General features: G+C 37.8%; 1 long non-coding RNA gene across 1 annotated transcript; it reads left to right on the forward strand.

Annotated features, from left to right (window-relative positions):
• LOC125485458 lies at positions 1-10,021 on the forward strand. The gene is made up of 3 exons (XR_007264179.1): positions 1-223; positions 9,708-9,850; positions 9,941-10,021. It is a non-coding gene; the product is annotated as an uncharacterized LOC125485458 (long non-coding RNA).
• Positions 10,022-14,064: the final 4,043 nt, after the last annotated feature.

Here is a 14,064-nt window from a genome sequence, read left to right on the forward strand (position 1 = left end):
TTAATGCGTAACAGCGATCAAGGCTGGTTCAATATGAAGTTAACTAAAGAGGATTAATCAATGTATAAATGATCTGCATAAATGCATGCTTGTTTGGGGGAAAAATGGACAAGGAGGTGTGGAAATTAAACTTCTGCATCAGAGAAGCTTGACAATGACCAGTAATTACTTCTTGACCATCGATTTACAATATTGTGGATTATTCAGTATACCATGCTAAATGGTAAGCAAAGAAATTTGACTTTCTGCCTAATTTTACTTTTAGAAATTGATTTCCTTTTTTGGAAAGATGTAATTTGCTTGTATAGATATTCTTGATTGAACATTGGATCTGTAGAGCTACTTTATGTCTCAACCAATGCATTACAATTTTAGGTTTACATTTGCACTAGAATTAATGTAAATCGCATTAGTTTTGGAAAAAAAAAGAGATCTCTCCAGTTAAAAAACTGAACTAGGAAGGCATGTTGCCAAAATCTACTAGCACAGCAACATAAAATTAAAGGCAGATGTATTGACTTCTGATTGTGAGCCTCATCCTTAGTTTATTCAAGATTTTGTTTTATCTGATCTTTCATGTTGCCTTCAAAGAACATGGGTGGAAATCTCCCCTTCAAAAGGGGAGTACTTACATCCTGACATCTCTAAAGATACAGTTGCTCTTTGGGGTCCAGATATACTGCTGATTGTGTACTGTTGCAAATCGGCATCTAAAATTTCCTGGTCTCTATGTACACTAATAGATATCCATTTATATATCCTTAAGTGCACATGTGCAGAACTTTATCCTGGCAGTCAGAATTTGATATGGAGCCAGACAATATAAAGATGTTGAAACATAGTTATTTTGACAATCTTAGAACAGTTGCTGAACAAATTCAGTTCCAACTAGGGATTCCAACAATGCGTATGTATGTATGCAGTCAGCCTACAATATACATGTAAAAGTGCATGTTGCCACAGCAACTTGGACTCTGAATAATCTGCAATACGCCACAGCACATGCATATCTGCAACTGCAGAGCTATATTCCCTTTCTACCATATTGACTTCACTAGCAAGCATGTTGCTCGCCACGGTTTTCCAAATATAACTTGAAAATGTTAACTTGATGTACAATACTAATTTTATTTACCAGAGTACAACTATATGGAAAGCTTTTGTAATTTTTTCAGCAATAATTAGAGACTTTGCACTGATGACACCTCTTAGGTTTACTTATGATTCAGTTCTTAATTTTAAGGGTAAATCATGAAAAATGTTATGTGATTAACTACTGCCAAGTTTTATAATTAAAAATTGGAGATCATTCCAGTCATTCAAATATAATATCTAACACAATTTGTTGAACTAAAGATCATGGCCATAAATTGAAAAATGGCAATAATCTTAGCAAATAAACATTTGAGAAGGTTACAGAAAAATTATGTGGAGGTAGGAATTGCCTTGTGATGTGAATCATAGAATTATCCAGTCCAAATGAAACCCTTTGGCCCATTTAATCTGTACCGCAAAAGCTATGCTAAATCTATACTAGTGCCATTTTCCAGTTTAAGCCATTGCCTTGAATGTTATGACACTTCAAGTGCATATCAAAGTATTTTTTAAGATGTTGTGAGGTCACCTGCCTCAATTATCCACCCAGGTAATGCATTCCAGGCCCCTACCACCATCTGGGTGGAAAAAGCATTTCCTCAAATTCCATCTAAACCTCCTGCCTTCCACCATAAAAGTGTGTAACCCTGTTACTAACCATTCAACTAAGGGGAACTGCTGCTTTCCATTCATCTTGTCCATGCTCCTCATAATCTCACTGTTATTAGCTCCTCACTCAACCTTCTCTGCTCCAAAGAAAACAACCTGAGCTTGTCCAGCCTGCCTTCATTGCTAATGCACTTAATCCCAAACAACATGCTGGTGAATTTCCTCTGCACCCCTTCCAGCACAATCACATCCATTCTATATAGTAACCAGAAGTGCACACAGTACTCTAGCTGTGGCCTAACCACAAGTTCAATACAGCTCCATTGTAACCTCGCTACTCTTATAATCTATGCTTTGACTGATAAAGACAAGTGTCCCACATGTCTTCTTAACTATCCTATTAACATGTCCTGCCACCATCAGTGATTTGTGGACAAGCACCCCATGATGGTTTTTCATTTTATGGGCGGTACGGTGGCTCTGTGGTTAGCACTGCTGCCTCACAAAGCACCAGGGACCCAAATTCAATCCACCCTCAGGCAACTGTCTGTGTGAAGGTTGCACGTTCTCTCTATGTCTGCGTGGGTTTCCTCCGGGTGCTCCAGTTTCCTCCCACAGTCCACAAAGATGTTCAGGTTAGGTGGATTGGCCATGCTAAATTGCCTGTAGTGTCCAGGGGTGTGTAAATTAGGTGGATTAGACATGGGAAAGGGTAGGGAGATGGGTTTGGGTTGGATGCTCTTTGGAGGGGTGGACTTGTTGGGCCGAATGGCCTGTTTCCACACTGTAGGGATTCTACGATCTAGGAAGCTCAGTAAAGTAGATGGTGTCCTACCACTCAATGAGTACTCGCTTGCCTTGTTACATTCTTCCAAAGTGCATCATCTCACACTGATCAGTTTCATCTACCACTAAACTGCCCATCTGACCAATCCATCTATACAGCACACTCCTTTAACCTAAGATCTTCTTTCTCATTGTCAACCACCTGGCTAATCTTTGTGTCAGAATTAAGACTTAATTAAAATGCATAAGAACCTGTTTGGGATATATGAGACAATAGATGTGGAGAATGTGCTCGGATTTGTGGAATGTGTGAATTAACTGTACTGCAGCTTCAGCTTTTCATAACACATTACTATTTCACCCAAGTCAGTAATGCTGCATAAAGTTTATAAAATAATTTATGTTGGGAAGCCCAGTACATTGTATAGATGGAAGCAGCAAGGTACAAAAAGGCATACACAGAACATGTGTACAGGGCAAATATTTAACAAAATTATGTTTACACAAGGCATTCAATTTAATGTCCAAGGGTGACTAGTCAAACAGTTTCTAATAATGACAGAATAGGAGCTGTGGAGGCGTGAAGGGATCTGGGTGCCCACGTATAAAAATTATTTTTAAAAATGCATAGGTACAAAAAAACCCAAAAATCATGAAGTAATGGCCTTTATTTCAAAGAGAATGGAATACAAAGCTGGGAGAATAGGGAAGCTTTGATTGGGTCTCAACTGGAATACAGTATTTAGTTTTGGACATATCGGCTTCAGACAGTGTAGATTCACCAAAATTCTACCAGGGCTTATCAAGTTAAATTATGAAGATAGGTTGCATAAATCTGACCTGTATTTCTTTGAATCTGAAATGCTGATTTAATAGAAGTGATTAAAATGATAAAGTGGATTAAAAGGTAGACAAGGGTAAATCATTTCCATTGCTGGGAGCTCCAGATCAAGGGGAGTACATTTTTAAATTAGAACGCTTTTTCCACAGAAAGGGTAGCAAAAATCTGGAACACTGTCCCAAAAGACTTTCGAAGCTGGGTTAAGTAAAATTTCAAGACCGACATTGAAAGATTTTTGTTGGGTAAGTGTATCAAAGGATATGCATCAATGGTGAGTAAATGTAGTTGAGGGATAAAACGGTCATGACCAGATGAATGACAGATCAGGCTTAAAAGGATGAGTGGTCTTCTATCTTATGTACTAAATCAAATATGTTGTTTGTATTAATTGTTTCATGCTGTGTCTTTTTGAGTTGTCTGCATTTATGTTGTGCCCTGACTGCTGTTTAAAAGTATGTACTGCATGAGACAAAAAAATGCAACTTGTTTTGATAAAAATATTCTGGCAGCTATATAAACATAATCCAAGTTGTCTTTGTAAATACAGTCCAATAACTGAGCCCTGTATGAGGAAATTAGGTTTATCTAAATAACTTATTTCTTTATCTAGACACAGAGAAACCACAAAATTAGAGCAACAAAACAACTCAACAGAATAGTTAACTGGAACAGTTAGCATGGTTGTGAAAAAATATCTAGCCTTGATTCAAATGCACTCTGTTGGAATAAGTTCAAAGCAAATTCAATCCACTGCACAGATGTCTTTCACTCTGCACAATTAACAAGAGGTGCAGCTGTTGTCAAATATGTTCGTGAACTTAGATAAATTACTTAATTTCACAAAGCTTTGGGATAATGATTTTTATACAGCTTATTTTAATAAAGAATAGTCAAACATGATTACCATTGTTCAATTATTTGTCATTACTATGATCAAAGATGAACTATTATATCTTTTGTTGTGAGAGTACTAATTTCTACTAGTTCTTAATACGGGCCTAACTTTGGCACTTGTATGCATTTGCAGTATTTGTATTAAATACTTCCTGGTTGTTCTGAGGCTTTAGAAACAAGTTTTACATGTTTCTATCTTTTGAAAATCTTGCCAGCATCATGGCTTAGCCTGTACCCAAGCAGCTTAATTTTAACATTGACTGGTGACATCATAGCATGGCATGGCTCCTTACATCTGGCTTCTTCAGGAAAAGACCTGAAAAAAATGTGCTGATCCGTAACATACATGATGACCAAAATATTGATATAATTGGATTCACTGTCCTGAGATTAACCTTTCAGATGATGAATCACTTAAAATTCTATGGACAATCTGTTCAACAGCAATGGGAAATAGTTATTTTTCATTCTTCAGATCCATGTCTGAATAATAGAATGTGGTACTGTCTGCTTTTATGAACTCGTTTCATTAAAAACATTTAAGTATGACCCTGGATCATTTGATAACTGTTTCCATTTTACACATTCATGTTGATGGAAAATTCCTAGCAAGGTATTGCATTATTTTCCAATTTTTCACAAAATGGAAGCTGTGTGACTTTAATATTTCTGTCCTTAAAACTTCAGGAATAAGAGCACTACACAGACATACATCCCTTTTAAGCCTATTGTTACTATAAAACTTGGTAGGAGACTACACATGCTTTGAACTCACTCCAGCTCACTGAATTTGTGACTACATTCTTGTACGTTACCTTGCATGTGTAGACTTGAATGTTTGATATGCATCATGAAATTCTCAACAAATGTGATGTATCAATTGCCCCTAGTTCAGGAAGTAAGGGTTGTAGTTTCTTGTTCAGAGCACAGCTCTGAGAGATTCTTGCTAAGTCTTTTTTTATTTGTTCATGGGACATGGACATAATTGGCTTGGTCAGCATTTATTGCCCCGTCCCAATGTCCTGCAGATGGTGATTGTAAACTGCCATTTTGAACAGCGTCAGTCCATGTGGTGTAGGGACATGTTGTTAATAAAGAAATTCCACAATTTTGACTCAATGGCAGAGAACGATAGAAGGCATGTGATATGGAGCAGTACGTACAGGTCATGGAACTCCTGTGCCTCTCTGCCCTTGTTCTTTTAAGTGATAGAGATCATGGGTTTGGAAGCTGTTGTCTGAGGAGTATTAGTAAATTGCCTCAGTGCATTTATAAATGATATACAATAATAGCAGTGTGTATCAGTGGTGAATGAGAGTGAATGATGAAGATGGTGAATGGAATGACACAATCAAGTGGCTTGTTTTGTTCTGGATGGTAGAGTTATTTGAACATTATCGGAACTGCATTCATTAGACAAGTGGAAGATATTCCACTGTACTCCTGACCTATGCCTTGTAGATGGTGGACAGACTTTGGGAACTGAACACTGCACAGTACCTAGCTTCTGATATGCTTACTTAACTGCAGTATTAATATGGCTGATCCAGTTCAGTATCAATGTTAACACCGGGATGTTGATAGTGGGGAAATCAGCTACAGTATTGCCTTTGAATGTCAAGAGGAAATAGTTTGTTTACCTCGTTAGCCTTGTGTAAAATGAATGCCAGAATGAAGCCATAGTGGCAGGCCCAAATAGTTATGGGTGCAGATAACACTTTTGCAATGGTTAGCAAAGTGTACCAAACCAACAAGATCTATCATGAATGCAGCTTGTCATATCTTTAGAGAAATTGTTTGCTGTTTCCTCACATATGCAAAGCCTATAGCCCCAAAGGACATTACGCACACATTAGCAGAAAATCAAACTTCATATCTGGGGCCTGGTTTGGCATTTGAATAAGGTGCCCACGAAGTGCTTCAACACCACAATTCTGTCAGACAGAAAGTCATCCACATGTACACAAACATATCAATGAAGGGAACAATCAAAAAACTGAAATGCAACCTTTAAAAGATGACCAAATCTGACAGATTGTCAACATCACTCACTACATCAACAGTATAAGATGAGCAGAAGTTTTTATAACCAACAAAATCACAAGTTCACAACAGGCAGGTTGACATAGCCTGAAAATCAAAACTAATACAGGAGCTATTGACAACATATTACTGCTGCGCATCCTAAAAGACACATACCCCAACAAATCCAAGGTACCATCTACAAAAGACCACCTCACAGGGCACAACAGATCATCAATTGTGAGCAGTGATATAATCACACTAAGTTCCAATATGTAAATAATTACAAATGATACACAATGCTATTATTGTGCATCAGTGGTGAATGGGAGTGAATGATGAAGGTGGTGAATGGATTGGCAATCATGCAGCAAGTTTTGATCTGGATGGTATCAAGCTATTTGAGCAATGTTGGAACTGCACTCATTAGACAAGTGGAGGGTATTCCATTGTACTCCTGACCTGTGTCTTGTAGATGGTGGACTGACTCTGGGGACTGAGGAAGTGAGTTACTATTTGCACAATACCTAGCTTCTGACATGGTCTTGTAACCACAATATTAAAATGACTGATCCAGTTCAGTCTCTAGTCAACATTTACTCCAGGATGTTGATAGAGGAGAAATCAGCTATAATAATACCTTTGAATGCCAAAGGAAATAGTTTATCTCTTGTTAGACATGATCATTGCCAAATAATTGTAAGGCTCATTGTAAAGCGTATTGAATTCCTGACATCTTCCACCTGGTAAATACCAATGACTGACCAGCATCAGGACTACAATTATGTACAGATGTCAACATTGCAACCTTTCAGTGGATCCAAACCACATTCACTGTGGTGAGAATGAAAGAGCTACAGGACTTCCCTCTTCAAAGTAGATCAAAATGAAACAGATATACCACCAGTGAGCAGGTAGAGAACTACCTCAACTATTTATGGGAAATAGAGTACTTGTGCATGGGAAATAGAGCTGAAAGCTGAATTCCTGTCACCAAAACCTGGATACCTGCAATGGTTTCTAAGATATGCAGTCAGTCAAGTTGTATTAATTTATACTGACCATGGTGTTGCATTGCTAAGGAACAGAAGTCAGCTCAGACCTATGTATGGCACGGCAATCAGACATACATAATGTAAGGAAGAAAACCGCAACAATGATTGCGCAATGATGCTGAGTGACAGCAACTCGTAGCAAGACAACAAAGTTGTCAATAAAGAGCAACTGAGAACAACATGTACCTGGGTATACAGTCACAAGATCAGGATGAGTCGAAAAGCCTTCCAAACATCAGATCAAAGTTTGAATTATGAATCTTGTTAACTCTAATCTGTGCAACCCTCGGAAAGTCTGCGCACACTGATCGGCATGCCAACGTTGTTCCCAGCATTAATCTCAGGTTTCGATAGTCGCTGCTGTGCACAGACCTTGGAGATCTGCACAGAGGAAATAGTTAGAGAGAACGTAAAGCATGATCATGGCAGATGATCAGCATATCTCAGCATGAGAGTCATTGATAACGTAACTGGCGATGTTTGAGCCTAGAACACTACCCGGGGAACACCAGAACTGATGTCCTGGGACTGAAATGATCGACCTCCAATATTTTCCTTTGTAGTAGGTATTTCAAAATAGTGCAACACTAACAGCTCCAACAAATAAACTTTGAAAAGCTGAGCTGTGGTGACTGAGTAGGACTAAATGTAACAATCTGCTCAGCTGTTCAGATGCCATCAGAGGGAACCTTGGCACTCAAATATCGGAGCAATGATTAATTAATTGCCAATCAAATACATCCTATTGTACTAACATTATTTAGGTTGAAAGCCAATCAAAACCATAAAAAAGTTATTTTAATAATTTAACATATCCAGCAATTCCTCTAGGGTAGTAATTACAGTAATACATGGCTGTTCATCAAGTCCTACTGCTTTCATGTAGCCACTAGCAGAATAGGGAAGTTGTCTCATGGATGAGTGTTTAACTCGAAAGATGTCTTCTTCCTTAACTAAGTTGCACTGTGAGAAAGCTAAGGACTTATGGATTGTGCTAAATAAATTACAAATAGTTTGCTGAATTTTCAGGATACTATGACTTACTTAATTTCTTTAGGTTTTTAAGCACCACATTGTACAATACAACTGCACTTTAAAAAAACAGTTTGTTAAAATATGTGAAAATTTGTTATCTATGGTGTTACTGGACAAATGCTTTAAACATACATGCAATACTCCCTTGTATGTTATTTAATGGAGCCATTAGATTAATGCTCTTTGTTAAAATAATGAAATGTGAAATGTCATTTGAGCCTTTTAATCTGACTAATGTCACTGGCATTCATTTTTTCTTTGGTGTAGTTTTCTTTCTTTGGGAACAGGTATTTTGACCTTTTAACACAAGAACAAAATAAGGCTCTGCACTCTAAGTCGAATTAAGATAGGAGGCCTTGACCCAGAAGTGAAGCAAATACCTGAAGTGAATAGACTTCAATTCTTTAAGAGTATTTTGAAGACGACTCTCTAGGCTGATCCCTGAAATGCCTATGAGCAGGTTGGGCCTTTCCTCATCGGAGTTTAGATGAATGAATGCGAAATATACAAGGTTCTGAATGGCTTGAAAAGGTAGTTGCTAAGAAGATGTTTTCTATGAATGGACCTTCTAGAGATAGGAGGCAGAGTTTTAAAAATAAGTAGTCTCCCATTAAAGATAGAGATGAGGAGGAATTTCTTCTCACAAGAGGGTTGTAAATATTTGGAATTCTCTTCTTCAGGGACCAATGGAGATGGATCATTGAATATATTGAAAGTTGTACTGGACAGGTTTTTGATCCCTGGCAGTCAAGGGTTTTTGGGGTTGAAAGGAGGGTGCAGAGAGATGTGGGGGCATTGGAAATCAGGCCAGTGGGCAGCGAAGTGAACTAATGGCTATAATCAGACAAGTTTGGATCTTGTCAAATGGTAGAGCAGACTCGACAGACTGATTGGCTTCCTGTTGCTCCAATGATCTTATGATTAAAATACCAAGAAGATCCTTTGAAAAGAAAAATCATTTATAACTAGTTTACTGTTTCCAACTCTCATCTTACTCACTGCAAAGATAATATTCAAAGATGAATTTAAAAGGTGGTTAATCTACTTTAATTTGTATTATTCTGTCTATATGTTGGCAACAAAGTAAAACAAAACAAGCACAACTTCTCCATGAACAAGTAAGCTGTTCCAGATTGAAATTGTATAAATATTTGATAAAGAAGTATGTAAAAGTTTACTGGAAAACAGCAGCGACATGGAAGTGGGATAAATAACTCCAGTTGAAAATTTAGTTCATTATAAGTTTCACATGCTAAATGGCGTGCTCCTATACTGTCATGTATATATGTGCATTCTTAATAATTATGTGCTGTCTTGAAAAAGCATTGCCTGGTGAAAGACTGACAGTTTCTTGTGTTACTTTTCTCTAGTTTGTCCCAGGCTTGTGACCAGTGTTTTTCTGCTGCTGATGCTGATATCTTCAGTCACATGCAAGTGCAAAGGGAAGAAGTGCAAGATTGGTGTCATCCTAGAGAATTATAAAGCAGTCATGTTTGATGAATTAAGAAGCTTAGTATGTACATGAAAGTTTTTGGATTTTATGATCATTATGAAATACTAAATTAAATAACCAGATTTACACTATCTCCATCATTTTTTTCAGAAAAATATCACAGGGATTTCTGAAAACAATGAAATGCTGAAACACCCAAAAATGTTTAGTTGTCGATCTAATAAGGTACAATGTAATATTTATTTTCTATTACATTCAATGATCAATTTCAAGCATTCTTGTAAATAATGCAATATAAAAGAATAGCTTTTCTAAAATAAACATAGATATAATTTGTATTAGGATATTTAATCAATGTATGTTTCAAATTCCTAATGCATCTATTTGGATTTCTATGGTACTGCTCTTTTAAAACAATTTCTCAGATTGAAAATCATGGTTAAAGAGTTAGGATTTCAGAGCACTGTTGAAGGCAGAGAGACAGCTAGTAAGACAAAGTAATTCAAGGCAATGACTGGGGGCTAGTCAATAATAAGTGGTATTCTGCAGACCTTACAGGTGAACAGAATCTCTCAAAAAAGTGAGACTGGATCTGAATTTAAGGACGTGATTTTAAATCATTTGTGGGAGCTGCAAAACAGTAAAGGTGACATGGGACTTAATGTGAAACAGAAGTTGAATCACACAATATAGATTAGTTGACATCTGTGGAAGTTGAAGTAGGGGAATTGGGGATCAAAGCAATTTTGAAGTTAGTTATCAAATGAAATGCCAAAATTGAGAGTTTTGGGTGCAAAAGTGGTGGAGAAGTAGGGTATAACCAAGAAATGTCAGAGGTATAACAGCATTAAAAAAAAGGTGCAGAAGCAATCTATTTGGTCCTTCAGGCTTGTCCTGCCTTTCAACAGCTGATCCACACCAGGTCTCAACTCCTCTTCCATGCCAAAACATCATTGACCTCATCTCCCTGATATTTCAAAAATCAACCTACCTCAGCTTTAAATACTTAATTATTTAGCCTCTACAATTCTTTGGGATGGAGAATTCCAGACATTCAATACAGAGAGAAGAAATATATTTGCATATTAGTTTTACCTGAGTGCCCCCTTATTCGGCAACTTTGTCTCCTGGATCAAGATTCCCACTAGAGGAAACATTTTCTCAACATCTACCCCGTCAAACGTAATTTTCTGGGCACCTGGGTTCGAATCCCACCATGGCAGATGTAGAATGTCAATTCAATAAAAGCCTGGAATTGAGAGTCCAATGATGACTATGAAACCAATGTTGATTGTTAGGAAAAAAAATTCCCATTTGGTTCATTTTAGGGAGGGGAAACTGGCATCCTTACCTGGCCAATATGTGACTCCAGACCCAAAGCAATGTGGTTGACTCTCATCTGCCCTCTGGACAATTAGGGAGGGGCAATCAATGCTGGCCCAGTCAGTGACACCTTGATCCTGTAAATGAGTAAAGCCCCCTCACAATCTTGGATATTTCAATAAGATCACTGCTCAATTTTCTAATTTCTAATGAAAAAAGGCCTAACCTGATTAGCTGTTCTCGATAAGTAAACCCCTTCATTGCAGGAATCAGCTAATGGATCTTTTTTGAACCATCCCTAATGCCAGTACATACTTTATTAAATACAGGGACCAAAACTGTGCACTGTGTTCCAGGTGCAGTCTCATCAACACCCTTTACAGTTGTCACAAGACTTTCCTTTTTGCCCCTATAAATAGATGCCAAAATTTCATTTGCTTCCTTTATTACTTGCTACACACAGATGCTAACCTTTTGTGTTTCATACACAAGAACACCATGATCCCTCAGCACAACACTTTTTGCAGTCATTTTCCATTTTAAAAAAAGTCTGTCTTTTGATTCTTCCTACTAAAAAGTGCATGACTTTATATTTTCCTAGATTAAATTCCATCTATTATGTTTTTTCCACTCATTCAATCTGTATATCCACTTGCAGATTCTTTATGTCTTTGTCACAATGCAGCCTCCCACCTATTTTTGTATTGTCAGTAAATTTAGCTACTTTATACTGTGTTGCCTCCATGTTATTAATACAGATAGTCAATAATTGAGGTCCCAAGACTTATCCTTATGGCACTCCACTGTTTGTGTTTTTCCAAACTGCAAAACAATTAATGCTGTCTCATGGTCATGTGTGTTAACCAATCCTCAATCCATGACCTCCAATACTGTGAGATCCAATCTTGTGCTATAACCTTGGTACCTTATTGAATTATTTTTTGAAATTTTAAATACTCTACATTTCCCAGTTCCCTTTATCAACTCTAGTGATTATATATCATCAAAGAGCTCTATCAAATTTGTCAAACATGACTTCCCTTTCATAAAACCATGTTGACTCTGTTTGATTTTTTAATATCCTGCTATTACTTCCTCACAAGTAGACTGTTAGCATTTTCCCTCTGAAAGTGTTAGTAATTGCCAGTGTGTCCTCCACAATCCCACACTTACTCTAGCAACACTTTCTTTTTATATTCCCATAGAAGCTCTCACTATCTATTTTTATAATTCTTGTCAATTTATTTTCATAACGTATCCGAGGCCCAACCATCTTCAGCTATTTTATCAATGACCACCCCTCCAACATTAAGTAAGAAGTGGAAATGTCTGCCAGTGATTGCACAATGTCCACAATTTGGAACTCCTCAGATACTGAAACAATCCATGTTCAAATGCAACAAGACAATATCTAGGCTCGGACTGAAAAATGTGTCGAATAATATTTGCATGACACAAATGCCAGGCAATGACTATCTCCAACAGAAGAGAATTTCACCATTGTTCCTTTGCATTCAATGGTACCACAGTCACTGAATTCACACGATCAATAACCCTAGGGGTTACCATTTACCAAAAACTGAACTAGTCATGTAAATACAGATGATGGAAATCCTGTGGCAAGTAACTCACCTCCTGGTTTCTCAAAGCCTGTCCATCACCTAAAAAGAACAAGTTAGGATGGAATACTCCCTGCTTGCCTAAATGAGTGCAGTTCCAAAAACTTTCAAGAAGCTTGACACCATCCAGGACAAAGCAGCCTTCCCAACTGGCATCACATCCACAAACATCCACTTACTCCACTCAGTACACACTGCTGCAACTATCTACAAGATGTACTGCAGAAATTCACCAAGGTTCCTTATGCAGCACCTTCCAAACCCACAACCACCACCATCCAAGGACAAAAGCAGTAGACAGATGGAAACATTGCCATCTGCAAGATCCCATCCAAGCCACTCACCATCCTGACTTGGAAATGTATGGCCATTGGGTCAAATCCTGAGTTTGCGGCATTGTGGGTCTACCGACAGCACATGGACTTGCAGCAGTTCTAGAAGGCAGCTCACCACCACCTTCCCAAGGGCAAACGGGGATGGACAATAATCGCTGGCCCAGCCATGAAAGAATGAATAAATAAAACTTTTCCCTCCTCATTGGTTTTTAAGTCATCCACTGCTGAGTCTTAAAAAAATTCTAATCCTCTGGCCTACCAGTAGTCTTTACCTCTTTGTATGCTTTCGTTCTTTTTAGGTAATCTCCTTGGCCACCTTTGTTAAGCCAACTCATCGAGTCCTTCTTTTTGATGAGAATAAATTTTTGCTGAGTTTTATGAAAAATTTGCTTTAATGCCTGCCATTACTCAGCCACTGACCTTCACCTTAATCTATTTCCCTACCTTATATCAGAAAACCTCTGTCTCATACCTCTGTAATTGCCCTTATTTAGGTTGCAGACACTACTTTGAGATCTAAGTTACTCTCCTTCAAACTGAATTTGAAATTCTATCATGTTGTGTTTACTATCCTGTAGATAATCCTTAACTTTTGTTTTGTTCATTCATGGGATGAGGGCGTCACTGGCTAGGCCAGCACTTTATTGTCCATCCCTAATTGGTCAGAGGACAGTTAAAAGTCAATTACATTTCTGTGGGTCTGGAAGCAGATGTAGGCCAGACCGGGTAAGACTGGTGGCATTGACGAACCTATAGTCTTTCCAACATCATTAGACTCTTAATTCCAAATTATATTGAATTCAAATTCCATCTGCCATAGCGTCACACCCAGGTCCCCAGAATATTATCTGGGTCTCTGGATTAACAGTCCAGCAATAATACAACTAAGCTATTACCTCCCCCTTTGAGATCTCTTATAAACCCTACCTTATTACATATGACTAGATCCAAAGTAGCCTGTTCCTGGATAAACACTTAAATAAAGAACTGCAGATGC

The sequence above is a fragment of the Rhincodon typus genome, chromosome 19 (assembly GCF_021869965.1).
Source record: "Rhincodon typus isolate 14 chromosome 19, sRhiTyp1.1, whole genome shotgun sequence".
Classification (NCBI taxonomy): domain Eukaryota; kingdom Metazoa; phylum Chordata; class Chondrichthyes; order Orectolobiformes; family Rhincodontidae; genus Rhincodon; species Rhincodon typus.